The 17438-nt window shown below is 38.6% G+C and overlaps 1 pseudogene; it reads right to left on the bottom strand.

Annotated features, from left to right (window-relative positions):
* Positions 1–6919: 6919 nt before the first annotated feature.
* The window catches only part of LOC111389654, a 32792-nt pseudogene continuing 22273 nt past the window's right edge, over positions 6920–17438 (bottom strand).

Here is a 17438-nt window from a genome sequence, read left to right as displayed (position 1 = left end):
ATACCTTAGCTCAGACTTTTGTTGACTAGTTTCTTTTGATATATGTTCAAGCTAAACCTACACGAATAAAATCATATTCAACTCTATGTGATGTACTTTTATCTGCTGTTCAAGCCCCTACCTTTAAAGACTTCGAATGGAAGAAGACTTACCAAAAATTAGGGTAGAGTTGGGCAGTTAGTTTGTAGTTAGAGACTCAGAGTCATGACTGCATCTTTTTCCTGCACTAATGAATATGGAATTTTTAGCCACATCATCCAAATGCATGTTCTTACTATTTATAACTTTCAAAAATAAAACAACGTTTCTCTGTGGGAGGCATCATTGCTTTTGGGGTGGCTTCCACTTCTCTGAAGGGACAATCTCTCATACTCCAGGAAGTAGCCTAAAAATTGGTCTAGCAACTGGCCAAAAGATATTGATATATTTAACAAACTGCTTCACTGGCATCTTGGGATTGACCATGAATTTTAATTTTATGTAATAAGTTAAAATTCTCACCTTCTCAAGTCACATTCTATTATGTTATTATTGCCTTGAAAAATACTGATGAAAAAACTTAAATGCTATAACAAATTATTTACTGTGTAAAGTATTCACACTCTGATTAAGTGCTTTTAGGATACCAATGCAGCTTTCTATTTTCTGCTGGGCTATTATACGAGATCAGCGTTGAAAGTAAAGCCGCATTTTTTGACCAAATAGATAAGGTTGTTGCTTTCTTAATGGTTAAGAAAAATACATACATGCATGCAAAGGTGGTGGTGGAAAAATTGGAGTTTCCAACTAATGACAAGTCAAGTTACAATCATTATACTTGATATTTTCCAGCAATTGTTGACCTGGGGCATATTACTTACATTTAATGCAAAGTGTAAAATGTTGACTTCACAAAATTGTAAAGGAAATGACAGTCAAATGTGCAAAAGGTTCCAGCCAATTTTCTGAAGCATTAGGTGGTGGAATTCAGTGTAAAAGGCGGCTAAATTTCCTATAAATATAGGAGTGGAGTTGGAGAGAAAATATGTGTGCACGCGTGTGGAGAGGAGAAAAATTGAGAAAGAAAATTTTTAGTAGAGAGAAAAATTAAGAGAATAGAGAGATAAAAATATTGAGAGAAAAAAATTTATTGTTTTCTCCTAGGTATTTCCTACTTGTTTTCTTTTAATTACGAGAGAGATTATTTGTTTTTATCTCCTTGTATTTAGAGAGTGTTGTAATTCTCCTACTACAGTGGAATCCTCCTATACTTGCCCGTGGACGTAGCCTAAATTATGTGAACCATGTAAATACTTGTGTCCATTTTTAGCTGGCATTTCTCTATTCCATTATTTATAAGCTAAAGTCGACCCACAAGTTTGCTCTCCAACAGTGGTATCAGAGCAAGGTTCTGTATAGGGTCGTTGTTCAATCATAGTATTGTTGAAAAAAAATGGCGACGGAGTATGAGATTGAGAAGTTCAATGGGAACAATTTCTCATTATGGAAAATGAGTGTAAAAACAGCTTTGCAAAAAGATAACTACTTGGCGGCAATTGGACAAAGGCCTGCGAAGATCACCGACGATGCTGAGTGGAACGAGATGGATAGCAATGCAGTTGCAAATCTGCATCTAGCACTAGCTGATAGAGTATTGTCAAGTGTGGCGGAGAAAGAGACGGTGAAAGAAATATGGGATACACTGACAAAGCTGTACGAGGTCAAATCATTATACAACAAAATCTTCTTCAAGAGAAAGTTTTACACCCTTAGGATGATGGAGTCAACTACGGTGACAGACCACATCAACACCCTCAATACTCTATTTTCACAACTCACATCAATGGAGCATAATATAGAGGCGAGTGAACGTGCTGAAATCTTACTTCGAAGTCTACCAGATTCGTATGATCAAGTCATTATCAACTTGACTAGCAACCTTGAGACGCTAGTCTTCGATGATGTTGCAGCTATGATTCTTGAACAAGAAAGTCGATGCAAGAACAAGGATCATAGATTGACAAGTTCGCATCAGGTGAAAGTGTTGACGATGATGAGAGGGAGATCAATGGAACGTGGCTCCAGTGGGAGTTATAATCAGAGTAGATTGAAATCCATGAGTAAGAAAAATGCCAAGTGTCATTACTGTGGCAAGAAAGACACTTAAAAAGGGATTGCTAGAGTCTTAAGAAGATTGAAGAAGCCAGAGGAAAAGGTCCTGAGAAGTCAAAAGCTCAGGGTTGCGTAGCAAACACCTCAAATGATGGTGAAATTTTATACAACGAGGCACCAACAGTTGTTGAAGGCAAAAAGAAATTTTCTAATGTCTGGTTTATGGATTCAGGAGCTACATGATACTAATGAGGGAATGGTTCCATCAATATAAGACTATCCCAAGAGGATCCGTGTATATGAGAAATAACCATGCCTTGGAGATCGCTGGTATTGGTACCATCAAATTGAAAATGTATGATGGTACAGCTCGCACTATCTAGGAGGTACGGCACGTAAAAGGCTTGAAGAAAAATCTATTGTCTTTAGGACAATTAGATAACATTGGCTGCAAAACCCATATAAAAGATGAGATTATGAAAATAATCAAAGGAGCGCTTGTGGTGATGAAAGCGGAAAAGATAGCTACAAATTTGTACATGCTTAAAGGAGAAACACTACAAGAAGGAGAAGCATCTATCGCATCGATAGGTTCAGCACAAGAATTAATGATGATGTGGCGTCGCAAGCTTGGTCACATATCAGAACGTTCTTTGAAAACAAAAGCTTCTTTCAGGGCTCAAAATGGTTTCACTACCCTTTTGTGAGCATTGTGTTACTAGTAGGCAACACATATTGATGTTCAGCAGTTCCACTGCTAGAAGTAAAGCTATCTTGGAATTGGTTCATTCTGATATTCGGCAAGCACCGGTTATATCCCTAGGAAGTGCAAGATACTTTGTATTTTTTACTGATGATTACTCTAGGAGATGTTGAGTTTATCCAATCAAGGGAAAGGCAGATGTGTTTGCAGTTTTCAAAATATTCAAAGCTCGTGTGGATCTTGAATCTGAAAAAAGATCAAGTGTTAGAGGACTAACAATGGAGGAGAATGTAATGGTGATGAATTTAATAACTTTTGTCAACAAGAAGTTATCAAGAGACAGTTCATGACGGCATACACTCCACAGCAAAATGGAGTGGCAGAGCGGATGAGCAGAACATTGTTAGAAAGAACAAGAGTAATGTTGAGAACTACGGGGTTAGCCAAGTCATTTTGGGCAGTAGCAGTCAAAATTGCTAGTTATGTGATCAATCGGTTGCCATCAACCGTAATTTATTTGAAGATGCCTATGGAGATGTGCATGGATAAACCGGCTGATTATTTCCACTTACATATATTTGGAAGTCCTGTGTACGTTATGTACAATACCCAAGAAACATCAAACCTGGATCCAAAATCTAGAAAATGTATTTTCTTAGAGTTTATTGATGGAGTCAAGGGGTACCACTTGTGAGATCCCACTGCCCATTAGGTGATAATCAGCAGAGATGTCATATTTATAGAAGGCAAAATACAGGGAAAAGTAAATGATAGCACTTCAAAAGAAAAACCAGAGATTACTACAGTTGAAGTTGGAAATGAGCGAGAAGATATAGATTCTTCTAAAGTAACACTAGAGCACGAAGAACAAGCTGAGTCTAGTGCTCAAGATGTTCGATGATCAACACGAGAGAGAAAAGAATCGACTTGGCATTTAGATTACATTATGGAGGGCAATGTTGCATACTACTTATTGACAGAAGATGGAAAGCCATCAACTTTCCATGAGGCTATAAATAGCCAAAAAGTTTCTTAGCGGATGGTAGCAATGCAAGAAGAAATTGAAGCTCTTCATAAGAATAAGATATGGGATCTTGTTCCACTACCACAAGGAAGGAAAGCCATTGGGAATAAATGGGTCTATAAGATCAAATGAGATGGCAATGACCAAGTAGAGTGGTATCGTGCGAGACTGGTGGTGAAGGGAATACTTAGAAAGAAGGCATTGACTTCAACAAAATATTTTCTCCCGTGGTTCAACTCACAACAATTCGAGTAGTCTTGGCAATTTGTGCTACATTTGACTTACACCTAGAGCAATTAGGTGTGAATACTGCATTTCTTCATGGAGAACTTGAAGAAGAAATTTATATGCTACAACTAGAAGGTTTTGAAGAAAAAGAAAAAGAAAACTTGGTTTGCAAGTTGAACAAATCTCTATACGGTCTCAAACAGGCACTGAGATGTTGGTATAAGAGATTTGATTCCTTTATCATGAGCCTTGGATACAATAGACTCTGTTAAGATCCATGTGCATACTACATGAGATTTGGTGATAATGATTTCATTATTTTGCTATTTTATGTTGATGACATGTTGGTAGCAGGCCCCAAGAAAGATCATATTGAAAATTTGAAGGCACAGCTAGCTAGGGAGTTTGAAATGAAGGACTTGGGATCGGCAAACAAGATTCTGGGGATGCAAATTTACCGAGACAGAAATAATAGGAAGATTTGGGTTAGTAAGAAAAATTACATGAAGAAAGTCTTGTGGCCCTTCAATATGCAAGATTTATGCCAATTTCTACCCTTCTTCCTATTAATTTCAAGTTATCCTCAAGTATGAGCCCTAGCAATGAAGCGGAGAGGAAGGAGATGTCTCGAGTACTGTATGCATCAGTAGTGGATGGCTTAATGTTTGCTATGATATGTACATGACCAGAGATTGCATAAGCAATGGGAGTGGTTAGTCAATACATGGCAAATCTCGATAAAGAGCATTGGAGTACTGTAAAGAGGATCCTGCGATATGTCAAGAGTACTTCAAATGTTACATTATGTTATGGAGGATCAGATTTTATTGTCAGAGGCTATGTTAATTCAGATTATACAAATGATCTTGATAAAAGCAAGTCCACCACAGAATATGTGTCTACTTTTGCTGGAGGAACTGTAAGCTGGGTTTTGAAACTGTAGTCTATCGTGGCTACTTCTACGACGGAGGCAGAATACGTGGTAGCTACCCTAGCTAGCAAAGAGGCAATCTAGTTGTAAATGTTAATGGAAGAGCTTGGACACAAACAAGAAAAGATTGCTCTAATTTGTGATTGTTAGAGCGCTTTGCACTTGATAAAGAATTCAGCATTTCATCAGAGAACAAAGCATATTTGAGTCCAATATCACTTTTGTTTGAAAAGGTGGAAGAAGGAAGTGTGGATATACAGAAATCCATATAGTGGACAACCTAGCAGATATGTTGATAAAGCTAATCGGAACTGACAAGTTTATATGGTGTCGATCCTCCATCGGCCTAGCACCAATGTAACTAATATCAAAATGGCAAGTATGGCAAGGATTGAAGTGGTAAAAAATAATAATAATAATAATAATGACTTTAAGTGGGAAAAATGTTGAAAGTAAAGCCACATTTTTTGACCAAATGAATAAGGTTTTGCTTTCTTAATGGTTAAGAAAAATACATACATGCATGCAAAGGTTGTGGTGGCAAAATTGGAGTTTCCAGCTAATGACCAGCCAAGTTACAACCATTATTCTTGATATTTTCCAGCAATTGTTGACCTGGGGCATATTACATGCATTTAATGCAAAGTTTAAAATATTGACATGTGCAGAAAATTCTAGCTAATTTTTTGAAGCATTAGGCGATGTAATTTAATGTAAAAGGCTGCTAAATTTCCTATAAATATAGGATTGGAGTTGGAGAGAAAATATGCGTGTGCGCATGTGGTGAGGAGAAACATTGAGAGAAAAATTTTAGTAGAGAGAAAAATTAAGAGAGTAGAGAGATAAAAATAGAGAGAAACAAATTATTGTTTTTCCTAGGTATTGCCTACTTGTTTTCTCGTAATTGCAAGAGAGATTATTTGTTGTTATCTCCTTGTATTTAGAGAAAGTGTTGTAATTCTCCTATATTTGCCTGTGGACATAGCCTAAATTGGATTAACCATGTAAATACTTATGTCCATTTTTAGTTGTTGTTTCTCTATTCCTTTATTTGTAACCCAAAGTCAACCCACACGTTTTCTCCCCGACAATCAACAAACTTTCGGGAATTATGCTCTCCAAAAGTAAAAGGTATTGAGTTGAAATTGGTGCCTTGGAGAAGCTGCTTTCAGAGTCTCTTGGAGTTCTTTTGTTAGATACTTGCAAAAGTAAGATGCACTGGTTAGTGGTATAGACTGACAAGTTTGAATATGGATGGTTCAATTTTGTGGTTATTAGATGCTAAGAGGCCTTACTAATATATAGATATAACCTCATTTGTGCAACCGAAATGGTAAGAATTAAATGAACATATGAGTTGGCTTGTTTATTTTTCAATTTTTATGTTATACTTCTATGAGACTGATTTACATTGTTCTTATATACTTTTACTTTTTCAACTTTAATTCGATTTCACTCCCTCGTGAAGAAAATATAAACATTGATATAATATGAAAAAATTTGATGAGGCCAGGGAGGGCCATCACAATATTTGGCTTTGATGTTAGGCATGACTCATTTTATACCTAATTGTTTGTGAGAATGGAAAATTGTAGATTCATTAGATGTTTTACAACAACAAACTTTTACCTTTCTACTTTGTTCTACATTCATAATTATCTTTAACACGTCTTTTTTCAGGTATAAACTTTATTTTTTTAATAAATGTATGATAGTGCCCAACATTCATAAATGGATCATGTAAGCCTTGTCTTCAACAAAATTATTGGTTCTATTATTTATGCCTCAAGAGTCAGGATACAATGAGAAATTACATTCCACATTTGAAACAGTGTGCCTAGTACACAATTTTAGTCCTAATAAACAATAAGGAGAATTTGAAACTAATATTATCGAATCAAATCCTAATTAAAATCTGTTTATAATGTAAAAATGATCAAAATTAGGAAATGTTCTTAATAGGCTTATATACTTCAAGATCATAAACAATTCCAGCAATGAAGCCAGCAGCAGCAGTAGTAGAGAACATTAGGCAAGCAACACTTAGAATTTGTACGCAGACGCATTTAGCACTCCATTTTGGAATCTTCTTTTGGACAATGTACATTTTGACTGGGAAATATATGGTAGGATGCCAGAACCCCAACGCAACTAGAATTTGAATGATGTGATCATTGAAGAACGGCATGAGTATTGAAAGAATTGTTGTGATGATCATGAAAATTGTTCTCCACACGAGTTGGAAAGGAGTGTGTCTGAAAGGCTTGTATCCTAGAATTGGGACTTGGATGTCTTTGTTGATGAACTTGCTTTTCGGGAACAATTCTGATGCAGTTTTTTCAACCAAGGTGAAAAGGGTTGGCAATAAACTTGGTAAGCACCTACAAGGTTTATAACAATGGCAGCATTGGCTATGTCGAGAACCCAGTATGGGTCGTAGACACCAAAATCAATGAAGAGATTTCGAAATGAGAGATCTCCAAATGCTACATAACTAAGAAGGCCACAGACCATGTAGAAAATTGTTGTTACTCCCACACATAGTAGAGTTACTTTCTTCATTGTCTCATATTTCGATGGTGGGAATTTTATTGTATTCTGCAATTAAAACATTATAAGAATCAAAATAGGCTCGTATCACAAGGTCGACTCTTCAAAATTGAATAATGGTTAAAATATTGAATGTTATATTGTCCAATACTGTATACCTCTATGTCAATAAGGATGAGATAAAAATAATAGGCAAAAACTATATCCCCAAGTGCTTGCAAGCTCTTCCATATTTTTTCCATTGGAGTGACAACGTCAATGCTAATTCCAATGAGACTTCCCTTAATTTTCCCATTTTCTATAGAAAAATTTTGGGGGCGGGGAGGGGGGTTACAACACTTGAAATTAACAAGTCTAATGCTTTTAAAGCAGAAGATAAAAGAAAAATGAAAAAGGGTTCCTCCCCTACCTGCAATTTTGGCAATTCCAAGGCCTAAACCAATGATTGAATAAATAAAGGACATGATTGTAGCAACAATCGAAAGCCACCATATTTGATGGAAATCGAGGATTAACTGAGAGAAAATTATTTGAGAATAACCAAATCCTATCATGTTAGGATTGGCAGAAATTCTGCAAGAACTATCATCTCTTTATGAGCGAAAGCAATTGGATTTCTTGATTGCCCTATAAAATGAAAGATACACTGCTGAGATTTTAACTTTCCACACATTTCATTCATCAATGAGTGTGTTTATATACAACTATGGTTTAATCTAAATACATTGAATTGCTAATTACGGTGCTACAGATGTGCTTCAGTGAAGCCTTGATTATAGTTTTCCTGAATAGGCATGGCGTGATTCATAACATCTTCCTACCTGCAGTTGTTCTCAATAGGTATGGCATGATTCATGGCATCTTCCTTAATACACCCCCGCAAAAACAGGTTGCCATTGGCAAGGTCGGTCTTGTCTCTAAGATGTTGAGTTCTCTCTCATGAGAGAGGCTTGGTCAGGAGATCAGCTAGCTGATCTTGAGTGTGAACATGACAAACATTAAGATTCCCTTTCTAAACTAAGTCACGGATAAAATGAAGGTCTAGTTGAATGTGTTTCATCCGTGAATGCTTAATTGGATTAAAGCTTAAATGTGTTGCTCTGAGATTGTCACGTAAGAGAAGTGGAGGTTGTGTAAGATGAAACTTCAATTCATGAAGGAGGAAAAGGAGCCACATGGTCACAGAAACAGCTGTAGCAAAAGCTCGATATTCTGCCTCGGTAGAGGATCTAGCAATCGAGTGTTGTTTCTTTGAGCTCCAAGATATAAGATTTGACCTAAGTAAAAGGAGATAAACTGACGTAGAACTACCATCATTAAGGTTACCGGCCCAATCAGCATTAGAATAACTAAAAAGAGATCAACCAATAGTTTTGTAAAGCATAAGTCCATGAAAAATGGTGTTCATCAGGTATCGTAGCAAACGTTTGGTAGCTCCCCAATGTTTGGCCTATGGATAATGCATGAACTTGGAAAGCTTATTTACTGCAAAACTGATGTCAGGCCTAGTTAAAGACAGGTACTGTAAGGCTCCAATGATTCTGTGATATTCTATTTGGTATGCGTTGTCACTTTCTTTGCACCTATGTTGTATAAGAATGCGCCCAGTCGTTGTAGGGATTACCTTAATACCAAGGAAAAATGGAGTGGTCCCAAATCTTTGAGAGAGAACTTGTGACCAAGTTTCTGAATAATGTTAATAACAGAGGCTAAATCATTTCCAGTAATAATTAAATCATCCACATAAACTAGGAAATAGGTAAAAGTAGAACCAGAATGGTGCACAAAAAGTGATGAATCTGATTTTGCATTCACAAATCCAAAATCTAGCAACGCTTGTTTGAGAGCCGAGTACCAAGCACGAGGCGCTTGTTTAAGGCCATAAATTGCCTTTCGAGGATAAAAACATGATCTTGTTTAGCTGGATCATGAAATCCCGGAGGTTGGATCATATAGACTCCTTCTAATAAGTGGCTACGGAGAAAAAATATTGTTAATATCCATCTATTTAACGGCCAGCCCTGCATAACAGCAATAGACAGAACAGTACGTATAGTAGCAGGTTTAACTACAGGACTAAAGGTTTCGATATAATCAACCTTGGGTTGTTGATTTATCGTCTTTTGCAACCAATCGAGCTTTGAACCCATCAATAGAACCATCAGCATGCTGTTTGACTTTAAAGACCCACTTACACCCAACAACATTTGACCTTGTAGGCAATGGCACTAATTTCCATGTATCATGTCGCATGAGGACGGTGAGTTCATTTGACATTGCTTCACGCCATTAAAGATTAGATAGTGCCTGACTAACAAAAGTTAGTTCCACAGAGGGTGCTATGGAATGTTTAGTGACTAGAGACATTTGTTTTGGTTTGTAGATATTATTCATTGACTTGGTAACCATTTGGTAGGTGCAAGGAGGAGAAGTGTGGACTGCATAAGGCTCAACCAAAATAAAATTGGGTAAACTAGGTGTAGGATAGGAAACTGATGAGTGAGAGGAACTTACCGAGTTGGATGAAGTCACTGGAGAGGAGACACAAGCGGCGTTGTAGGACTGGTGCTATCAAATTTTGAAAACACTGGCACTGGAGACGGTGTAGGAGAGTCCTGTGATGGAGAAGCTAGTATGGGAATTGATTGTGGCAGGAAATCATGTAGTAACCTTACTGAAGGAGTCGGTGAGAGATGTGTTTAAAGGAAATTGTGTTTCATCAAACTAAACATATCTGAAGGAGCATAATCGATTTGTTGCCAGGTCAAGGCAAAGATAGGCACTTTGGGTTTGAGAGTAGCCCACAAACACACAAGGCGTGGACTTGGGCTGAAGTTTATGATGATTATAAGGCCAAGTCAGAGGGAAGCATAGGCACCCAAACTGCTTCAATTTGAGATAATTAGGGGTTTGACCAAACAACATTTCAAATGGAGACTTATCTTGTAAGGTTAAGGTGGGCATACGATTTATAAGATATGTAGCTGCTTGAAAAGCATATGGCCAATAGTGGAGAGGCATGTGGGCATCTGTAAGAAGTGTGAGTCCAGTTTCAACAAGTTGACGATGCTAACATTGAAACATGCCAATTTGTTGAGAGGTGTGAGGGGCAATAGTATAGTGGCTAATACCATAAAGGGAGAGATAAAGTTTGAGTGCAATATATTTGCCTCCATTGTCAGAATATATACTTTTTATGGTGGTGTTGAATCGATTTTCCACAAGTTGTTTGAATTGAGGAAAAATACTGCAAATAAGAGATTTTTGTAGGATTGAATAAAACCATATATATTTAGTATAATGGTCTATGAAAATGAGATAATATTTTAAATCATCAATTCCAAAAACTTGGGAGGGACCCAAAACATCTGAATAAAGAAGATCAAGTAGTGCTCTACTTGTTAAACCATGGGAATGGAAAGGTTGTTGGTGTGCTTTATTTATTGAACATGAAGTACATAAGAAAGAATTCAATTTTTGTGAAACTGGTAAGGAAAAGGCGCGAACATTCTGCTGAACGATTTTTGGAGAGGGATGTCCCAGACGTTTGTGCCAACCATCAGAGGTAGTGCGCTTATGTACATAAGCAACAGTAGGTTTGGACACCATATCCAGTGACTCTGGGAGAGGATACACACCATCCTCACATTCGCCTCTGAGAAGTGTTGCCCCCGTGATCCGATCATTCACAAAAAAATAAGATGGGTGAAATTCTAAATAGACATTATTATGCTTGGTAAAATAGTGGATGGAAACAATTTTTTTTTAATATTAGGAACATAAAAGGTATCACAGAGATGAAAGACACGAGTGGGAGAGGTAAAGCTTAAAGAACCAATGTAGGAGACAGGCAAACCTGAACCATAACCAATAACCACCTCATCTATCCCAGTATACTCAAAATTGATAGACAGATTAGACAAATTTGTTGTCATATTATGAGAGGCAGCAGAATCAACTAACCATTTTGTGTTGTTGCGTTTGACTGAGGTACCTCAAGCAATAACATCCTGATTTGAGTACTTCGGACAGTATCTGATCACATATTTGACACTTGGGCTTATACCCGCGATAGCCTATAGAAAATTTGATGAATCAGAAGTCAACTATTTATAATAAGACTCACGTCCCTTGTTGGAACTCGAGCGACGATGACCAGAGCCATCATTGGGAAAAAGTGGGCATAAACTACGATGCGCTACATAGATGTGTCGAGGCGACGAAGATAGCTTTTATGGACAACCAACAAGTCATGAAGTTCTTCGAAGGTCAGGGACCTTTCACGACCCGAATTGGCGCTGCTATTTCTCCGAATGTTGGGCCTAAACCATTTAACACGTATAGTATCAATCATCATTGGATATGGGATGATCAATGAGAGCCAACTCATCCACGAGAAGTTTGATGGCATGAAGAAATTCACTAATAGTGCGATTGCCCCATTGAATCAGGGAGAGTTCTTCTTTCAATTGCATTGCATGTTGTTTCGTGGGGGTTAGTAGCTAACAATTAAAAGGGATCAGACGATTGTGTAAGGGACAAACCTCTTGAGAAAAAGTCCCAAAAAGGGGTTTTTTATTGGTGATGACTTTACAATTGGAAAATAAAAACAGAATGCCTCCAAGGGGCGCAAGCACACGAGTTACTGTAAAAGAAGTGTTTAAATCTAAACTAAGAAATTGAAAGTTACATATTCTCTGTTTGAGAGTGTTTGATTCGGGGTACTTTGCTCTATGTCTTTTCTTCCTTTTATGCTCTCTAGATGATCTCTTCGTGATCAACCGCTTAAAAACTGCTTGATCGCTCTATAACTGCCCACTTTCCTTGTAGTGGCCAACTTGTCATGAAACTGCCTTCTCTAACTGCTGCCATTACTTTTGTCGTTCAACCGTTTTCAATTGAATTCCTTGAATCGTGGGACGTGGTAGGACTACCCAATAACTGCTTTATTAACTGCACTTTTGGGTAACCATAACATCTTATGTTTGCTAAGATGTTGGGCAACTCAAATGTTTGAACGAGCGTAGGGTCACAGCTCTGGGCGACTACATGGAAATTCATTCCCTCAAATCTTGGGCGACTTGCAACCTTGGGCGATGGTATTACCGCGTTCATGGGTTTCCCTATTTGAGCCTTTATCCTGCATTGCCTGATTGATTCGTTCTTTGGGCTATTTGATTTTTGGGGATCTTCCAGTTGGGCTTCATTCCTTGGACTATTCGACTTGGGCTGAACTTTTTGTGTGTTAACAATTACCCCCCAATATGGCAGAATTAATACCAATTATTAATTTTTTGTCATATTTACTTTGTGTTTCCCAGCAATATTTCCCAAGAATTTCAATCATTGTTTTCTTCCATAGCCTGAAAATGTGCGACATTTGCAAACCCTTATAATCCCCAAATATGCTATTTCATTGCACCACTAAATCATGCCTCATTTTTTCGCGCCTCTCTCGCAATATTACTGTTTATCTCCTTGCTTCTCTGCTACGTAACTCTGAAAAACTCTATTTCGTCCCTAATGGCTGCTTCACAATCCCAGTCTGGTGACTCCTTCAGTTTCGAAGACTTTCAGAAACTCCTTACTCGGTCGTAACTTCCTTGCACCGGCCAATGTCAAACTCAATGAGTTCTATCTAGGTCCTTTATTCAACAATGTCGAGGCCATCGAACAAGCGGCGGTCGGTCAGCTGTTCCCTTGTACTCAGGGCCCTCCATTTCTAAATTCTTTGCCGCTGGGGCCACTTCGCAAAAGAGGTATTCGTACTTGGCCTAAATCTGATGTCGTTTTTCGTAGATGGCATGCTCTCCTTGTGGACCATGGTCCTACTAAGGCAATTTTTGATAATGCTAGGATTTCTGATTTGTTAGAAATCTCTCTTCAACCCCCTATTTTTGACCGAGTACTTTTTCCAATCGCTTTATGTTTTTAGTTTTCTGAGTATAATACTTTTGTTTTTCCTCTTGGTCCCATGTCCATTACCTTAAGGGGTGTTGGGGCCCCAGTAAATCTGCCACTTTTGGCCGATACCATTTTCCCTGGTATTTTGATTTCTGGTGTCGCCCCAAAATTTGGTAAAGGCCTCACCGAGTCTTATTCAAGTCTGCAAACCCTTCATAACCACTCGAGCGCTGAGCCTTCCCATACTGAGCGAGTGGCCTTTCTTCTGATTTGGCTTTGTAAATACATTTTGTGTGTGCCAAGCATAAAGCCCTCCCTAAGCTATTTACCCATAGCACACGAATTGATGCGTGGTAGGCCTCTGAATTTATGTTCTTTCTTTTTAGCTGCCCTCTATAGAGGCCCTCTATAGAGGCATGGCTTCTCTTCAATCCCAATTGAAGAATGGTGCATCTCCTACTGGCAGTGGGCCTCTTTGGTTCGCTCAAATGTGGTTGAGAGTCTATTTTCCATTGCTCGGTGTTCCATCTTTTTTCAGTCTTTCTGCTAGCTACTATGGGCTAGCCATTAAGCCCTTGACTCCTGTAAATATGTCCAGAAGGGACATTTTTTCATTTTTTTATACTTTGGATTCAATCCCTTCCTTCTTTCCTTTTCCTCCCTTTTGACTCCAGATTATGTGCAACCTCCAACCACTCTGGATAATGCGAATACTTCCTTGTTTGTTTGGATTCAGTTTTTGACTGGGAGGGAGTTGTTTCATGATATTTTGACAGGGACCAATGCCAAGGCTGAGGTAGAAATATATGCTCCCCAATTTTTTGCTCGCCAACTTGGTTTTGGCCAAACTCGGCTCGTTCTCCCTTGCTATTCAAAGAATTTGATAGACCGCTTCCACACCATTAATAAGGCAGAGACAGAGACTATAAATGCTCGCAATCTTCTTTTGACGAGCAACTTTTCATTAGCCCCCTTCAATCCTAGTCATGCCATCCATCCCCTTTTTGAACGACTCTGGCCGTCAGTGAAATGAAGATTGTTTGCGACTGATGCCAATCGCGCTTTCCATTCACTAGACCAGCCAAACATTTCTTCCACCTCTCCTGTTTTGGTCACTCCTGTGTCCATTAGGAGTCCCTCTTCCTCTGCTCATGCTAAACAATCTGCCCATCCATCGACTTCTCTTCCTGCCAAGCCTATTGCAGCTAAAAGTGCCCCAAGCCGCAAACGGCCAGCCTCAGCGTCTTCCATTTTGGAGGATGATGCTGATGCTGATGATGATACCCCTCTCATCGTCAGGAGGAAGGTAATTAAATTGGTTTACTCATAAGCATACCTTTCCATACTTGAGACTTTTCCATGTGCTGATAGTTTATTTGGATTTCTCAGAAAAGTTCAACCTCTCCCTTGAAGGCTTTGGTGTTGGCAGCTCTTACTCCATCATCCTCTGCTGGGGCTGCTTCGTCCAAAGCAGCTGATGAAGGAACTACGCTTAAAGAGAAATCTTTAGTCCCAGAATCTTCATTACAACCAATGGACGAGCTACCTTCTTCCCAGGGCGTTGACCTCCCAAACGTCGAAGCAGAAGGTAATTCGTTTTTTGATGCTTTACCTTTACTTGTGCTATTGGTGTTGATTTGATGCCTTTTGAGTTCTGCAGATGTTCCCATGAGTCTGCCTGTTGCGGCAAGTTCTTCTCGCTTAGACAAGGGGAAGTCCTCACGGATGGTGGAGCCACAGGTGGCAAATTTGGCTGGGGATATGCCATTTTCCAAGATTGCTGATGAGGTAATCTTTGCTTCACCTTTACCTCCACTTTGTTTAGTGTAGTGGAAACCTTCAATATTGGCGATTTTCTTTACAGGATGCTGATAAAATTGTGCATTCCATTCAAGACTTGTTCACTTCCTGGGGGCAAGTCAAAATATCTCGCCCTGCTTCAGCCAGTTGTCCTTCTGCTTCTTCAGAGAACGATATGAAGTTCCTCAAGCAGTCAATATTTGAGTATGTGTCCTTCATGGATATGGACATCGGTAAGGCTAGTACTGCCAGGCATAAGGATAAGCTTGAGCATTTGAATGCGAAATTGGAGCAAGCACTGACACTTCCGTCGCTCAGTCTTTCTGCTGATTTTAAAGCGACATTGAAAGTTATCCATTCCGAGGTCCTCTCCTTGCTGGCCAAGAATGTTGAACTGAAGGTCAAAAGTACTCAATATCTTCACGCCGTATCTGAAAAAGAGTCTTTGCTTCTGGAGATTAACAAAGCTGAGGACGAGTTGAAAGAAATCTCTTCTGAAGTCATGATTGAAGACTCTTTGATAACTAGTTTGGCTGCTCAGATGAAGGAACTTCAAGCCAAAATGGATGACTGCAAGGTAAGAATGGCTGCTAAAAAGTGTAATGCCTCCCAAGAAATTGAGCGAACTAATTCTTTGGTCGAGCAGTACAAGAAGTTGGAAGTTGATGATGATGTTGTGGCTGAATTGAACATCACTTCTTCTCGGTAGAACGAGGACTGGGGGAAACTTAGGGAAAGAATTCGTTTGGTATGGGGCGAATTGTAATTAAGACATATAATGCCTTAACTTTTCTTTTTATAATTTCATATTGACTTTCCCTTTGTAACCTTGTACTGATATAACAGCGGCCATCATTGTTAATGAATAACTATTTTAACATCTTGTGTATTTATTGATGTTCATTTTTTTTAATCGTCAATCGCTCAGGCATTTAACTGCTTTATCCTAAAATTTTTGCATATTTTTTTTCTTGATATTTCTGCCCGACTTTGGGCCACTTAATCCCATTTACTAGACACAAATATGGCTGCTCATATTCTGTCTTTTCACCTTCACCCCACTATAAATGCACATTATATTCTGTCTTTTCACCTTCACCTCCCTATAAATGCACGTATACTTCATACTTTCCATCTTCATTTCCATTTTCTTCTTCAAAAAACTAATTTGTTGCCATTGTTTGGCATTTTTGACAATCAATCAAAAGCTTTCGTTTTCCATGGAAACGGATCATCTGATCCGCCCACTTTGCCATCTTTCTTGATGTCACCTTTGGTATGGGAGATATAGGAAATATTCTTTGGCCAGCAGCAAAATTCTTCCCATCGTCTCCGTTCCTACAAGGAGTTCAATGATGGAAGAGAATTTTTTGGGGTGCTTGCAGGCCACCTTACTTGCTGAAAGTGCTTCTCAACCTCCTTGCCTATCGTTGCAGCGATGCATTTAAGAAGGCGATGTGAGAGCGCTTCATCTTCCTTTCTGCTTACTGAGAGTGCTTCTCTGCCTCTCTGCTTGCCTTTGCAGCAGTGCGATCAGGACGGTAATCAAGGCAGTACACCCTCTTACTCGACGATTGACCGGGAGATTAGTTTGCTCTTAATCGTAGTTTATAGAGTATTTAGCATCTTGTATTTCGTAGTTTTGTAAAGAACATTTGATAATAAAGGAATTTATTTGAACGTATTTCGCTCTGGCCCTTTTTACTCTATGATCGTTCAACGCGATTTGATTACGCTTTTATTTGTTCACTTTCCCATAAGGAAGGAACATATTTTTTCAAATATTTGCCATTAATGAACCTCATGTGCTTGGTGCCGTCTAAATCTTCCAAATGATAGGCTCCATTAGGCAATACATTATTCACTTTATATGGTCCTTCCCAATTGGGCGATCATTTGCCATACTTTGGATCTTTGCTATCCAAAGGGAGTACTGTCTTCCAAACCAGTTCGTCCAGGCTGAACGACTTGGCTATAACTTTTTTATTATAAAATTTAGCCATTCTTCGTTTTGAACTTGCAATCTATCTAGGACGTCTAACTTTAATTCGTCCAACTCCAATAAGTTTTGAACTAGCGATTCGATATATTCATCATCACTTAACTTAATGTTGCAAACACATTCTGATCGATTGCACATTGATTTTCATAGGCAACACGACCTCTTGTCCATAAGTAAGTTGGAAAGGAGTAATTCTGGTACTTGA

This window comes from Olea europaea, unplaced genomic scaffold, assembly GCF_002742605.1.
Source record: "Olea europaea var. sylvestris unplaced genomic scaffold, O_europaea_v1 scaffold604, whole genome shotgun sequence".
NCBI lineage: Eukaryota > Viridiplantae > Streptophyta > Magnoliopsida > Lamiales > Oleaceae > Olea > Olea europaea.
Note: the sequence above shows the minus strand (reverse complement) of the source record. Positions and strands in the feature narration are given on the sequence as shown.